Here is a 15,973-nt window from a genome sequence, read left to right as displayed (position 1 = left end):
GCACGAACTGCGGCTGTCAGACTGCTTAGGGGCGGAGGCGGCAATCCCTTATATTGTCATTACGTCCCAACACATTCGGGCTTCAGGCTGGCGAATGGCTACGCTTGATAACATGCAACAAAGACGTTGAAGCGGATAAAGCAAAGCAGCTGATAATACATTGCAGTCCCACTTCTTCTAAACGTGCGTAGCCAATATTAGTTCGTAGCGTCAACAAATACTTTAAATGTACGTCCTAGAGAGAACTAGCATGCATTGTTACTTCGTAGTGCATCACTAGGTAAAGTGCTAGAATGTGGCCCACACGTGCAGAAATTCCTGAAGTGTATGTGAATGTGCTAATTTTAAGCGTGTAAGCAGGCATCTATGCATGCGCCACCTTTATCACCGTTTTATTTCAGATCTGTTTTCGGACGAGGTACTCTGAATGTTATACACGTTTCCCAGAAAGAGAGACATAAAATGCAAAGGAAGAGCTGTTAGGTTAGCAAGGGATGCCGCCCCTACATTGGGGGAGGGGGAATCCGGCAAAGAACAGGAGCGTGAGCCAGAACGAAAAAGAACAAGCGATGCATCCATATTTTCCAATAAGCAGTTTCCATTCGATCACAAAGTGCCAGGAACACTATTGACTTTAAAATGTCCGTGGTCAAATGCAGAGACGATAGTCGCGGCTATCGTCCCAGCACATTTTCTTCAGTCAACAGTCTATCATCATGCTAGCTTAAGGCGACATGCAATGCGTGTCCTTCATAGTTGACCTAACCGCGCTCTATAATAGTATGTGCAGGGTCTCATCACATTACCAAACGTTGCAGCAGGCACTGCCTGTAATGCTGTCGCGAAAACGGTCAGTGTTTGCAAAAGAGACAACCAAACGAAAGTTAGGAGTTAAAGTTGCGTCACGCCGAGGTATTCTTGTATAGTGGATGCCGAATTGAACGATAGGAAAATTACGTACTATTAGTCAATAACTCCACGGTCCCTTACGCATTCGGCCAGGGCGGCTCGGAGGTGAAGGCCATTTTTTTCTGCTTCGTTTTCTTCTCATTAAATTGCATTCTAAGTCACTCGTAACTGCGATGCGCGAAACACTTGCGTATTTTTCGTTAACGCTTCTTCGGGATGCAGGCACAAAAATAGCCAATAAAGTGAACGAGGGGAACAACCGTCGTCATAGTTCAACTGGTACAACATCGAACGGGTAATCCGAAGGTTGCGGGTTTATTTTCTACCAGCGGCAAGTGGTTTTTCTTGTTCACTTCACTGCTTTTGTATTTATCTCATACTTATTACAAATACCATTCCCTCTACTTTCCTTGGCATTATTGTCAGTTAGTTATCATTATGACACTACAGTAAAAACAAAATGAAAATAATAACCCCTATGCCTTCCATGGCTTCATTACGTTGTGTCTAACAAAGAAACAAGTACGCCGATAATTTCTTTCCATTCTTCTCGCAAAATTAGTAGCATTTTACCCCTAGAGCACTCTGTTTTTTTTTTAATTTTCTAATGTAAATATTGTATTACATTAGGCGTGTAACCAAAAATCCAAATTATTATTATACTACAGCTTATTTCTAAACTCATTATAACACCAGCAGAAATAACCCCATAATTGATGGACAACAGACCCTTATGACCATAGAGTTTCCTACAATACTTACTAGAGGGAACTCTGGCGCTAGTGTCTATGGGAGCTGCAATGCATCGCGCTTCAGCCAGCATGGGAATCATGGGTAGTACACGGATTTGTCTAAACTTCGTTCTTTCGGCTCCGTTTGGCTCCGCGTGGCCTGCATCCGCTTTGTCGCAAAACGAAGTTGAGCAAAAGTCAGCAGTTTCACTTCACCACTTTAACTTCTTTAGGCTCACCGATTCAAATCTGGTCACGAAGTTCACAACGATCCATTCTTTTATCCGAAAGAAAACCAAAACATAGCAATAAACAAAGCCACAAGTGCGTTCGAAGCCCACAAGCACGAAGACTAGGCAAATCCGTGTACTACCCCATCATTCCCATGTTGGCTGAACGATCGCAGCGCCAGAGTTCCCTCTAGGTCATTTTAGGAAATTCTATGCTTATGACAGGGCAAGAATAGGAGCATTTGTTCAAAACTCATTAGCACAGTGTAATTATTTGCACGAGAGTCATGCTAAAGATAATGTCTCAGTCATATACCTGCAAATTGTAAAGTAAACATAAAGTAACATGTCAAATATCGTTAAACAGGGCAGCGTAATTGCAACGTGTATTGAAGATTAGTAAAACAGCCATATTTGCTCATTTGCTTTGCGAGTATTTCTCGCTACATTCCTCTGGCTTCTCCTACAATACTTGTCGTCACATCTCTGCCTAGTAACCGCAATGTCGTGTGCCCTGTCGTATTCTTGAACACAGTATCGCCAAGAAGGAATTTATGAGCATGGCTTCACTAAGAATTACGACAGCAGCACGTGTTTGACGAATACGGTATTTACGGTCTTAGTCAACTACGTGTTTGCATCTACATTAGCACGCAGCAGGGCTTTCGCTTAATCAGTGCTCTTGCCTTCATATATGTTACGTTCTTTCTCGGCTGTGTTCTGCCATTCGTTTGAAATAGTGAGCAGCCCCATCATTTATTTAAACAGCGCCCTTGAAGTAACCTGGAGCAGAATGCAGCCTGCGGAAGCAATTATCATGTTACTAACTTTAACTGCCACTGTCGTCATTTATGGCACAAGATGTTTGCTCATCGATTATGTGCATATATGCTCATCAATGGCATTCGTCGTTGCTGCGGCGCATGCACTACTGTCTTTATTGATATGGCGGATTGTAGTGGTTGCTTCTAGGCATTTTTTTATAATAATATAGTTTTATATACTTAATAGAAAGTTCGTATATCGTAAGATGAACATAGTGTCGTTACGTTGTGTAGAAGTAAAAATGCGCTTCAATCAATAGATGTTCCTCAGCGACTGTCCTCTGAACTTGAAATTTTACTCCCTACTCGCCGTTGATAAAGAAACCGATTCTCAGCCACAACAGCCCACATAACTGATCACGCAAGTAATGTGTTTGCTTTACCTGTGCAAAAAACCTAGAACGCATTTTCATTTCGTGTCGGACGCGTAGGTAACAAGAATGGGACATAAGGCGCTAGTGTATAACATTTCTTCATAATCGTACCATTATGATTGTTCCACAACGTACACGTGAAACTCGGAGAACTGTAGTGTTGCTTGCGCTACAGGTGGAAATTTTTGAACTTGCCATTCTTTCTGACCACAGTATGATACGACGTGCTTTTCTTCAATGTTCAAGTGAAGTTGTGATCTGGCGTAACAAGGAGGCGGCATTTCCTGCGCGGCCGCGCACACTTTCCTTATCGCCTCTATTGGGTCATTGAATGTCGATGAATAATGTCTCAAATAACGTTAGTTTTTTCGGAGTTCTAAAAAAATGGGTGCGCAATAAATTGTCACGTCTCACACGTTTGCTATTTAAGCAACTTCCCTCAAGGTAATAATGAAAAAGGCAATCAAATAGCATTTGCTAATAATACTTCAGTGTGACTTAAGGTACGGCAAAGTATTTCCACCTCTACGCTGAGTCCGTGTGCGAAGACGACAGGTGCCTGAGTATCATAAAATTTTTATATGATACTCAGGCACCTTTTTATAACGGCCTGCATCTAACACTCACACTATCCGTGGTAGCATAGAACGTAAGGTGTCGGACTGCTGCGCTCGAGGATGCGGGCTCGATTCCGGGCGATGGCAGTTGCACTTAATTGGGGCGAAATGCAAAAAAAGAACACCCGTGCATTTCATTAAGGTCTACGTTAAAAATAGGCGGGGAAAATATGTATGAAGGCCCCTACTGTGGTGTACCTCACGAACTTATCGCGGTTCTGGAGCGGAAATTTCTATAAATTATTAGCCTATTAATGCTGAGCCAAAAGCCCTACATTTCTTATGCGAACATGACCTTGAACGTAAAGCCGCCGTAAGGATGACTGAGCACAAGCTGCGCGTTCATTTTGTTTTTGCGGCGTTCGCTGGATATAAAGTATAAGGTAAAAACTCACAGTCCACTATGCATTGACCTAAGATTACTCGAAGGCTAATGCCATCTTCTTTGCCTTCTCAGTCGATGTATTGATCCTACCCTGCCACCCATCGAAAGCTTTGTGCGCCTAACGTGGTGTTGCACTGCCTTCGTGATCGACCCACTGTTAACTAAGATATGGTGTCATGAAATGACGTCATCATGTGACGTCACGTCACGTTACGTCGCAGAGGCGTCACGATGACGTCATTGCGATGTCGTAAATTGTGGCGAACTGCGAAGTCATTATGATGTTATGTGGTGACATGATGACGTAATCATGATTTTTTTGCATCACTCGTCTTCAACAGCGCGGGACACCCACGCCAACGGTCAATTTGCGCGTTTGATGAGACATCAAAGTAACGTAGAGTACTGGGCGATTTGGTATAGATTCATGTCGAAACGAAGCGCGAGGAAAACAGGACACAGGTGGTGGCTGTGCCAACTATAAGGTGCGGAATTTTTTTCCAATTAAACTGTAGTTCCCAGTTAGCGCCTGTCCTGTGTGTTCTTTACTGTGTCCTGTTTGTCTCGCACTTCGCTTCGACATGAGACATCAAAGGCTCGCGCTTCAAAATAGCCACACCGGACGGCTTTCGCCTTCGATTCGTTTTAGCAATATGCATGAGGGATCCTGCGAGCTCTTATAGCACTGCATGTTGATGACCCTGCATAGGGCTCCCATGGTCTTGTGGCCTTGTAGCCAATAATACACTGTGCTTTAGTCACCAATAGATCGTCGGGAACGCGTGGTCAAATCGGCGGTTGACCAGCCATTTTTCACATATTGCAATAAATTACATTAAAAAACACATTTATTAGACGGTAATATGTATTTATTTACCCGTTGCGTTTATGTCTCATACCTATGCAATTGTCTTCAGGAGTCATTGTTTGTATGCCCATATGCGGTTCCAGAACTTTGTTCTACGCACACCTGCCAAAAATGACGTTCAGCGTATAGGAGGACCACATCATAAAAATAAAGGTTTATTGCGTTGAAGCCAACAGGGAACTTGTATAAAGCACCGTAATGACCAAACAAATATCACTGACTACATGACATTCAGGTATTACCCTCGTCCCAGTCGTGGTTTTGCGACATCGTTCATGAAACAATCCTTGTGCCCGTTAGCCGGGGTAAGTTGAAGTGCCACCCAGTCGTGGTCGACCAACACCTGCAATATATATAGGCAATGAGTTATCGTAAACATTCTGTTCCTGGTGATCTTTCGAAAAAAAAGCGGGGGGCTCAAGGCATGCAGATGCGTTCTCTTGTTATAATGAGGTCAACTACTTCTGACGCGTCGTACCTGTTTGTTACATAATTAAAAATAAATCAGAACATAGAAAAATTATGACCGAACACGCCCTAAATATCTGTAGATGGTAATTCAAATAACCTTCAAGTAAACATAACGACCAGTCATACTACCGCCGCAGAACACTTGATTTATGAGTCGTACACAGCAAGTCACGGGATTCTGACATGCGCTGTACTATTAACGTACAGCGCTTTCCACCGGCACGCGCCTGGTGTACCTTTCGTATTCACCATTCATGTGCCAAACAGGTATTGGTTTAATTGGCTGTTTTTGATTATATAATACTTCAATTTTATTGTTTTATCCCACTACTGTGATCGCTCTGAGTAGGGTTGCGAAATTTGATAATAAATAAATAAATAAATAAATAAATAAATAAATAAATAAATAAATAAATAAATAAATAAATAAATAAATAAATAAATTTTGAGAATGCTTAGCATTTTCTAAAAACGAGAAGGAGAAAGCTTACTTCGAAATTATCTTGATGTGCTGAAGAACTTTCTGCTGATGTGATTAACTTTATGACGTAAGCTATGCTAATGTACTATTGAAGTATGTGTTCAACATAATACTGATGTAGTGTCGAAATTAGTGGTGGTCTTTCTGTCAGATTTTATATGTCAGATTTTTCGAAATTAGTGGTTTTCTTTCCGTCAGATTTTTAATATGTTAGGCTTCGAAGGAATTTGACGGTCATATGCATCCTTGTGACATACATGAACTGTTTTATATACCTTCGCACATCTTTCAAGCATCGTTTACTTTACCTTCTGCCAGAGTAGCGAAGAAGCGATACTGTACTACGATCGCGTACATTTAAGTGCATATGCAAGCTCTCAAAGCACATTCTCTTTATTAAGTTGCAATGAGCTCAGACCGCGTCAACAGTATTGTTTGATGCATGTTTATTCAAACTCTATGAAGTCCAACTCTCCTGGTACACACCTCAATTACCACAGCCCATATTTTCTTCGTCCAGTTCCAACGACGTATAATCATCCACTTTATTCACAGCGTAAGTGCACCCACCATCCCCAGCAGCTCCCAACGGCCGTTCAGTGTGCACAGTCGCAAGCAATAAACTGTGGTCTGTTAAGTAGCTTGAATCAAATTGTATCGCTTTTACACATCGCTCACAAGGAAACCGATGATGCACTGAAAGTGACCGTTGGCTATGAGAAGTGTTTACGCGCTCTGCTTATGAAGTGTGTGTGTGTGCGGGGGGGGGGGGGGGGGCGATGGTTGGTTCCATCTCACGCAGAAGCGATTCGGTCCGGACTTCGAAGAACCGGAGACCTTTCGAAGAAAGGGAAACCTGTTTCTCGATTTTACGAACTTCCCACTTCGAGTGCCATTCTAGCGCAGTCATCGCTTCATTATGCCGAGTTTCAAGAACATTCGACATTTCTCAATATTCTCATACCACTATATTTATGCCACGGAATTTATCAGTCCTACTATTTTTATAAACTTTGAACAATTATGACAATATTTACTTCCAGCTATAGATGGATGCTATATGTAATCTTGAAATCAAGGCTTCAACGGACACCCGTCTAGTCGGGAAGAATCGTTGAATAAAATGACCAGGACGTCGACTACAAGCGGATAAAGTATGTACTCGCGTTTAGGCTACCAGAACGGGAACCTTGTTCGCAGTAACGTGAACAATGCTGCCGTCCTGGGAACCGAAACATCAGTACATTGTTTATCCTTTTGTGGCCGACGTCCTTGTTTTTCTATTATAAGTAATCATATATACTGACTGTACCACTTTGTTTGCCAGATGAAGTTTACTTGAACGACTGACTACCACGTTTTACGGTTATTAGCACTCGATCTACATCAGCAATTGGGCAGATTTAGAACACTGAAATCATTCAACAGGTTTTGACTGCTCAATATTACGGGAAAATATGTGCTCATCTGCCAAATACGGACAATTTCTATGTCCAGTAATACTTAAATTTGGGCGCCAATTTCCTACGCAGCAGGATATAGAAGTGCCTCTGTGAGGTGCACGATTTCCAGCTATCAGCTTTCGCAGCAGGAAACATTTCAGGAGCTTCGTAGAGGCATTGAAAGCTAAGCCAGCTGCTACTCGCACAAAAAAAAATGTCCCTAAAACAAAGCGGCTACGCCTGAGCGCTATTGTTGCGTGCTGACGTAGTCAGTTTAAGGACTATACATTGTTTCGCGAGGGAATAAATCTTTATTTCCAAAGACCAGAGCGACGTAGAAAATACCGCCTGCGTAAACACTTCTGAAAAAAGCGAAAATCGACCAAAAGGTGGGAAGTCAGAGCGTATATACTATAGTCACATTACAAATACTGTGAAGTATCAGCCTTTTGGTGGTTCGGCTAAGATACAATAACAAATAGACAAATGAACCAAAGGATTGGTCGTGCACTTTCTTCTGTTAAGATGCGATGTATTGCAACTGGTGTCTGTCGAATTCTGGAGGACGACGAGAAGCAGTCCTTGTATTGCAGGAGCAGGGCTTTGAACTGTTCTTGCTTATGCTTCGGAAGGCTTGGATTGCAGTCGAAGGCTGGTTCGGGACCTGGGTTCGTCGAAGCAGGTTCGGCATAATAGAAGGGGTGAAAGTATTGCTGGTGTCCACGAATTCATCTATGTAAGCGACCGTCGTATCAATGTGGATGTGCCTGTATTAGCGGCGGAAGTTTGTCAGCATTACCTTCGCTTTCTCATGACGTAGCTTGGCTATGCCTGTTGCGACGCAATTCTGACGTTCACGAGCCGGCGCTGATCACCCTAGATGACGTCTTCTAAGTCGGTGGATTCTTCGGTGCCGACGGGAATTGTCACGCTGGAGAGAGGCGGAACGGTGACCTCAATCTCTACAATAATTATGCTTGGTGACCGATTTTTCGATGTGGTGGTGTGACATTGTCCATGGAAAGCGTTATCGACTAGGAGTTGAAGTCACTTACTGCGCCGTTTTGATTTAGGAAATCCATGTCAAGAATGACATCCCTCGGACAATGCTCTAGCACCACAAAACTCGCCGAATATGTCTGGCCGTCAATGGTGATACTCGCCGTGCAGGCTCCAGTCGGCGTTACTAGATGACTTTCAGTACCCTTCTGTGCGAGGGATGGTCTTTTGACCTTTTACGATATAATAAGTCACTACCGCCTTAAGCGCACCGTATACCCCCCTTACACAGCGGAGCTACTCGCCACCACGAAACACTTTGGCGCCAGTTACAGACCCATACGTTCCCTACCCCTTCTTTCCGCCATCTTATACACCCTGCGATATATCCCTCCCCTTTTTGCATTTTCGGCCAACAAAGAGCCAATCTCGATCATATCAAGTGGGGTTGTACTCGGAACCCGCCACCTAAGTCACTAAACAATAATGGTAAGGAGCAGTGGGAGGCCGCTATGTACAGCTCGGCGCCCGCAGTCCAGGACCCGATTCTGGATTGGGCCAAGAGGGTAGCGGAGACCTACGCCGGGTAGGCTCCTCTGCTCCCTCCGCCACCGCACCCTTCCCTCCTGAGATAAATAAGGTCTTTCTACTCCTCCTGCGGATTTCGGTTCCTTCCTAGGCGCTCTTTACTTGTTTTCAACTTTGCCGCGAACGGCCCACTGACGGCGGATAGTCAGCTCCAGTGCCGACGAGATCGGTTACGTTGTGGGTGTCCGCCGATAGAACGTCGAGGTCCCAAATGCGTAGTCGTACGTTGCGGTTAGGTAGTGGTGTCGGATCACGGCTGCTTAGACTTGACCCCGTGCTGCTACGTCGTGTCGTCAGGTCTTGTTTGGAGGAGAAGTGCTCTCATGAAGGCGCTTGATAGTAGGCGGCAAGCTGATGCGTGTTGACGCCAGCTCGTAGTCGTCGACAGGGGAGGATCTTCGTCATTTTGCCGTACAGTGACCGCACCTTAATCGGTTGCCGCACGTAGTTTTTCGGATAAGGGCTAGTGGATCGGCCCCGAGTAGGGCCGGTGTACTGTCGGCACTGCGGTGAGATGTAGCAGTCTCGCGACGGCGATCGGCCGCGGCGGTCGCAATTTCGATGGAGGTGAATATGATTGAGACCAGTGTACTTAGATTTAGGTGCACGTTAAAGAACCCCAGGTGGTCGAAATCTCCGGAGCCCTCCACTACGGCGTTCCTCATAATCATATCGTGGTTTTGGGACGTTAAACCTCAACAATTATTAATTCACGATACGATCGGGAAGGTCGTCACGGTGTCCACTGCGCTTCTGCATGGTATAGTCGGCAATGTCGCATGGTCGTTCACTCTGCTGTGGACACGGCTCATTGACGGGGAAGCCGCGTATCCCCATCTGTCGGTACTGGCAGGGGCGGCAGGTATGGTCGGCTCCCCCGCAGTGGTAGCAGAGCGGGCGCGGCAAAGGTCGGTCTTCCTCGGAGCGTAGCGTGGGCCGGCAGGCGGGCGGTATGACTTCGGTGGCGGCTGCGGCGTTGTCTAGCGCCTGAACTGCGCCGGTGCGGTGTCTCGATGGATACACTCGCCGTCGGCACTGTGCTTTGAATGCTGCCTGGTTTGGAGGGGACGAGGTTCCTCAAAACATAGTTCCGTTTTAACTCGACGCCTTGTATGCTCAAGTATTCACCGCCAAAATAACGTGAATATATCGTTCGCTTTTGCCCTAGTATTTTAAGACTCTGAACATAACTATGCATTTCGCACTGTTTCCAAGGAGTGTGTCCAAATAAGAACGATATAGTACAAGGGCTGAATCCCCATTCCCGATTTCGAAGAATCTTCCTCTAGGGGCAGGTTTTACACCCAACAATCGCCCCGATGTTAGTGGCGCGAAAAAGAATTGCTCGTCTGAAAAAAATATAGAACTGTTGGCCAAAAAGACCACTTTTCCACAAATTTCGCAATTTCTAAATTTTGAGCCCACCTAGCGAAGAAAACGAGGCACGTGTGGTCCACAGCATTTATTCCCAACGCAGAACAAGTGAAATGAAATACGAGTATTGTATTTCCCTTTGCTGCTGAAGGGCTTTCGAGAAAAAAATTACAAACGTGATAAACGACAAAAATTACCTGTATTTCAGGAATTTATTGCTGTAGACAGGTGTACTGAGAATAATACAATTGGGTACATATGGACATTGAGATCTGAGAGTTCTTTTTAAAAGTTTTAGTGGTTTTCGCCTGCAACGCTGTACTTGAAAATTGTGCTTAAACTTGTGTGATTTACGAAAAAAGTCAGTTTCAAAAATATATTCTCAAGAAGGCCATTTTTATTATTTTTTAATCTCTCTGACTGAAGCCAGTGACAGTGACTGGCGTTCTGCTTTAAAAAGTGGCACTATTTCAGTTGTCCACAAGTTATAATGCATTAAATTTGACCAACTCATTCATCCTGCAATACAAACTGGATACAAGTTGTTCATAATAGTTGTACGCAACATAACCACGAAGCAGCTGTTCCAAAACAACAAAAACGCAACGAAGTTGCATGGCGTGGCAATCTTTGTCTTATCTCAGGCGCTTGACACTTGAGTAGGCAATCCGTAGCGACGGCCGTTCGAGGTGGCAGGCGCTCTCATTATATCAGTGCCACTTTTATTGGGCGCGTACTCTTCTTCCGCGGGAGGGCGAGTGAGAAAAGAAATGTATCACAGTGAACAGTGACAGCTCTTAATTGCCAACAAGGTCTTTATCATATAACGAGAACTGTGCCAGTAGTTTGCATGTGCTTGCTCCTCGCTGTGTTCTTGGGACGGCGCTCGCATCCCGCCCTCCTCTCTTTCCCCGCTACGCTTCTTCTTCGGCGCTCGCTTCTGTCGACGCGTTCGGACACGCCAGCAGTCGGACTCGTATAGCCTAATAATGCAGGACTGAGGCGCGTGCGCGCTTGCGCTGGTGAGTGCTCACTCCGTTCGCATACAAGGGAGGTGGGTGACAGTCAACAACGCGGCCCTAGCGGTCTGCGTGCGTTCACACAGTCGATAAGTTTACATAACGCGTCCTCAATTTTTACTGTAACTGTACATTTCACACAGAGTTGCCGTAACAGGAACTTAACCCAAATAGCGTCATTACGTCCCTTAAAGGGACCTTGCAACACTTTTTTAAGTAATTCTTGATGGCTTCATTAAAACAGCTTAATGTCTTACGAATCTACTACCGCGAAAATTTTTGTAGTCCGTCAAGTACGAGCAGAGGTGTAAGGACTTGTCGCACGCTTCAAGCGCTTTCTCTATCCTCTCGTACTAGCGAGCGCGTTGCAACCTAAGAAGGGAGGTGGATTACAAGAGGACAAGAAGATGCATCCCTTCGTCACCACGCGTCATGACCTTGAGCACATTCGTTCCGTTTTTTAAAATGCGAAGCATTTCTTAGCGAACCTTTGGCACTTTGAGCGTTTCTATCTATCTATCTATCTATCTATCTATCTATCTATCTATCTATCTATCTATCTATCTATCTATCTATCTATCTATCTATCTATCTATCTATCTATCTATCTATCTATCTATCTATCTATCTATCTATCTATCTATCTATCTATCTATCTATCTATCTATCTATCTATCTATCTATCTATCTATCTATCTATCTAGCCGCGTACGTCTGGGCGCTCTCGTGGTCGTCCCTTAACTTGACGAACACCGAAATTTGCATGGGAGTGCATTAGTGTATGACGAACACGATGACCAGGTCATTACATAAATAGCATGAGATACCTGTCGCGTACGTCATGAAACCCTTTCCCTCAGTCACGTATGCAACATACACGTATACCATGGCCAATTGAATGCGCGTGTGAGCCACAGGCGATTTACAGTTTGTATCAACCCAAGAGCGGCGTTAACAGATTTTAAAAAGTCTTTAAGCAATCGCGTTATTGAACGTGTGTCGCAGAAAATGCGGGGCAGGTTGGCAGCGTTGTCAGTGCGGGAAATATCAGAGGGACGGAACGATTGAAAATCACGGTTGGAGCCACAATCGAACCCAGGCATTCTGCGTGGAAGTAAAGTATTCATCCACAGAGCTACGCCAGTGCTTGAAACTACTTAAAGGGGCCCTGCAACACTTTTCGAGCATGCTCAAAAAGCGCTGCCGATCGGTAGTCGAGGCTCCCGAGAACACGCGAGCCAAATATTATAGCGATGCGCACGGCCTGGAACTTACAATAAATTCTCAAAGTCAGCTGAAAATCGCTCCCTCTTCTCTCGACAAATGGTGTATTAGTCCTCAAAATATGACGCGATTGTCGGCAGTTCCACCATTGGCTGATGTTATAATCACGATAACACCCTCATTATTACTTTCGTTGTTAATTTTGAGTTCAATAAGTAGATAATATGTATGTTTATATTCTGTTATCGCGTTAAAAACTCCGAACAAACATTAATATTAGCACTTCCGGTCTCACCGACAGCTCGTCTGCTCGTAGTTGCGTGGTTCCGTTTTCTTCGCCATGCGCAGTGCCGAAAACGTGAATATTTCTGTGTTTTTGACCATCGCCGGTTGGCGTTGAGAGTGGCAGCCGTTCCAGTGTTGCCTCGTCAGCTGAGAACTGCATCGTCGGCACGTTCTCACGACCGACCGAGGCAGGGGCGCAGCGTGTCTCAGATAACAATGCTGGCGTCCGGTAATGGCGGCGCTTCGGGGTCGTCTGCCAGTGCCGTCTTACGAGGCGGTGTATCGGAGTATGGGCCGAAACCGATCTCAGCTGTCATTCGTTCCAAACGAGCGAGCAGGTTTGCTTCCATGGTTGGCAGAGCGATGAAAACACTGCCGCGTTCGAGGTGCACGCCCACCATTACCAAACCGACGCGCAGTTTTCAAGCACGCGCGATACTCAGTGCGATCGACTCCGCTCGACGAGAACGACGCAAGCCGACCGGAAGTGGCGGCACAGACCACGTGGTTGCGCCCAGACGTCAGAGAGAAAAAAATGAAGAAAAAAAACTCCGCCGGCGCTCTTGGGCGGAGCCACGCTCCTCTGCGTTCCCTCCGTCGACTCGCTGCCTAGCTTTCCGCGCGCTCGCGGCGTTGAGTTGAGGGAGAAGGCTGCGGAATGTGATCTCTATAATTTGGTAACACCACTTAGACTTGACGGATTTGAAAAATTTTTGCGGCATATGACTCATGAAGAGTCATACGTCAATAATGAGACTATTCCAATATAACTAAGAAAGGTGTTGCAGGGCCCCTTTAAGAAAAAGACGCTATAATGGCGTCATATCGCGGCAATGTCAACTGTGGCTGCAGTGTTGGCTATCGGAGTTTTAGATATTGCAATAAACATTACATGTTAACTCCTGCGACTTGCCGAGCTATGGTCAACCATTACCCGATTCGGAGGAATACGGCATAAACCACTTCGTATGATGCGCACGTCATCGCACCGTATGGCGCAGTTCATTCGATAAAACTGACATATATGCTCTAAGGTGAGTACTGACGTCATGCCGGACCATACGTTACCCTATGGTCGTCAGTGTAGTCGACGTGCCTGGTAAGCCCACGCTCAATCTCGTAGCCAGGAGAAAGCCGTAAGAGCCTCCCCCCCCCCCCCCCCCCCGCTTCCAATTGTGTCTTCCTCAAATCGGTACTTTCCTCAAAATAGGTGCTAGGGGCTATTCTCAAATAGTCAAGGCCTTCTGCAAATGCTCCCCTCGGACCACAACCCTCTCCCCCTCTCCGCCCTGTCCCCGAAGGCCCCAAAAAATTCCTCGCTACGAGTCTGTCCATGATACACCCGAAGAACTACTTCAAATTCGCTAAGAATTCGGTCCATATCGCAACGCTTGACACAGCTATAAAAAAATTCGGTATAAGCCACTAATGACAAACTCCTTCAAGCGACATCGACTCCCACAATGGGTGGGATCTGCCGCATTTTTAAGTGATATGAAACTTCAGGCACTGGACGTCGTTTTGTTAACTAACGGCAAAGTGCTCCCAAAACATCTAAAGATTTACTTACCGCGAGCTTGAGCGCCTAATTTTCTGCTCTGATATGGAGAGATTGTGGTGGTGCGGCGTGTAGTGGTTTGTTGAGATCGTTTGTAGGGGTTCGAAGCAAAGACTGGCTCTTCTGCCACGAAGAGAAAAAACGTAAATGTGGTCAAAACGACCAAAGTGCGTAGGTTTGAAATACCTCTAATCATTCTGACGCCTTGAAGTCTAATCTTGGTGTGGTGGCTGTTTCTGGATCTTATACGCATTTTCACTAACAATGCATTTGTGCTCAAAGGTCATGATTTTCTACAGGTGGAATAGGACGGGTTTCGAATATTCGGTCTTATACAGGTAATTTTTTTTTTCATTGGCGGCATTTTTTATTCATCTAGGTATAATAGTGTTCAACAATACCAAGTACAAAACTTCTCAGACAAGAGACGCAAGAAACAGCGTGTCTTGCCTGAGTTTTCGCGCTTTGCATTGTTGATTATGGATCACTAACTAGCTTGAACCCTCGCTTTAATATAATATTGCATTGTAGGAGCGTGCCTAAGAAAGTAGTGTCTGAAGGTATTGTTACAAAGGAAAGTGAAAATCTGTTTTAAAAACGAGCCTGTAATGTTAAACAGTCGGGAGCACAACTTCTAGAAATATCTTCTTTTGAACGCTTTATTATTATAGGATATTTATTTGCTCACTAGAAACAGCAACACTTCGCTTGAAGGATCTTTGAAAGCAGGCGCACGTGGTGTCATACAACTTACATTAAATAAAGTTTCGTATGGAACTTGCGGCGACACTGCAAGTTTATCGCCTGAGGAATACTTCACTGGCCGTCGATTGTGTTGAGGGATTCTATAATGAGGCCGCACATGAAAGCTCCGCCGAGTTTTAAATTTTTTAAATGTGATTAGCATTTGTTTGGCTAACGTTGGCGGCCTCCAAAGTGTTATACATTTTGCTCTTTTCCCTCTCCCCCGAATCGGAGCAGGGGAACGCGCCCTTTACAACAGCTCCGAAGTCCAGGGCGTGCTCTTTTGACGTACAAGTGACGTCGCGGACGTCGTCATAAAAGTCCCTGACAAGATCACTCTTCTCTCTTTCCCGTTCTCTGTGAGTGGGCATGTTTTCGTCCCCATCATTGCTGGGGAAATCACAAGCACCCACGAGTGCGAGTGACGTGACGCTGCGCGAGATGACAAACCGACATATTTGAAGTTTAAGGCGCAAATAAGACATGGACGAAGTCAAGGAACACACACACGGAGCGCCACTTCTAACAAAGATTTATTTCAAAAGAGCATAGACCATATTTATACACCAACCGCGCCGCCATCGTGTCTCAATGCGCAGTCGCATTCAAGTAGCATAACTCTTTTGGCGATAATGAAATGGAGGCAACGCTGACGCATAGATCACCTGATTCGATTATTTTCTTAGCCTCAATAATTAGTAGTAATGATTTATAGAATATTTAGTCGTACTGGAGTCTGCCATTCTTACCAACCGACAGTGTCGCCGGGTCGCCGTTATTCAATTAACGTCCTCAGAGATAATAGGCCATTCACAAAGCCTACACGGTAGCTTTTATGCTCTGCGAAAGT

At 45.0% G+C, this 15,973-nt stretch overlaps 1 long non-coding RNA gene across 2 annotated transcripts; it reads right to left on the bottom strand.

Moving 5' to 3' along the window:
• Positions 1-5,077: 5,077 nt before the first annotated feature.
• On the bottom strand, positions 5,078-14,660 carry LOC119400331 (uncharacterized). 2 transcript variants are annotated; one of them, XR_005185056.1, is made up of 3 exons: positions 14,566-14,633; positions 14,392-14,502; positions 5,078-5,281 (listed from the first exon to the last, which is right to left on the bottom strand). It is a non-coding gene; the product is annotated as an uncharacterized LOC119400331 (long non-coding RNA). The 2 variants fall into 2 exon arrangements; XR_005185055.2 differs by having other exon boundaries at positions 14,392-14,660.
• Positions 14,661-15,973: the final 1,313 nt, after the last annotated feature.

The sequence above is a fragment of the Rhipicephalus sanguineus genome, chromosome 7, assembly GCF_013339695.2.
Source record: "Rhipicephalus sanguineus isolate Rsan-2018 chromosome 7, BIME_Rsan_1.4, whole genome shotgun sequence".
NCBI lineage: Eukaryota > Metazoa > Arthropoda > Arachnida > Ixodida > Ixodidae > Rhipicephalus > Rhipicephalus sanguineus.
Note: the sequence above shows the minus strand (reverse complement) of the source record. Positions and strands in the feature narration are given on the sequence as shown.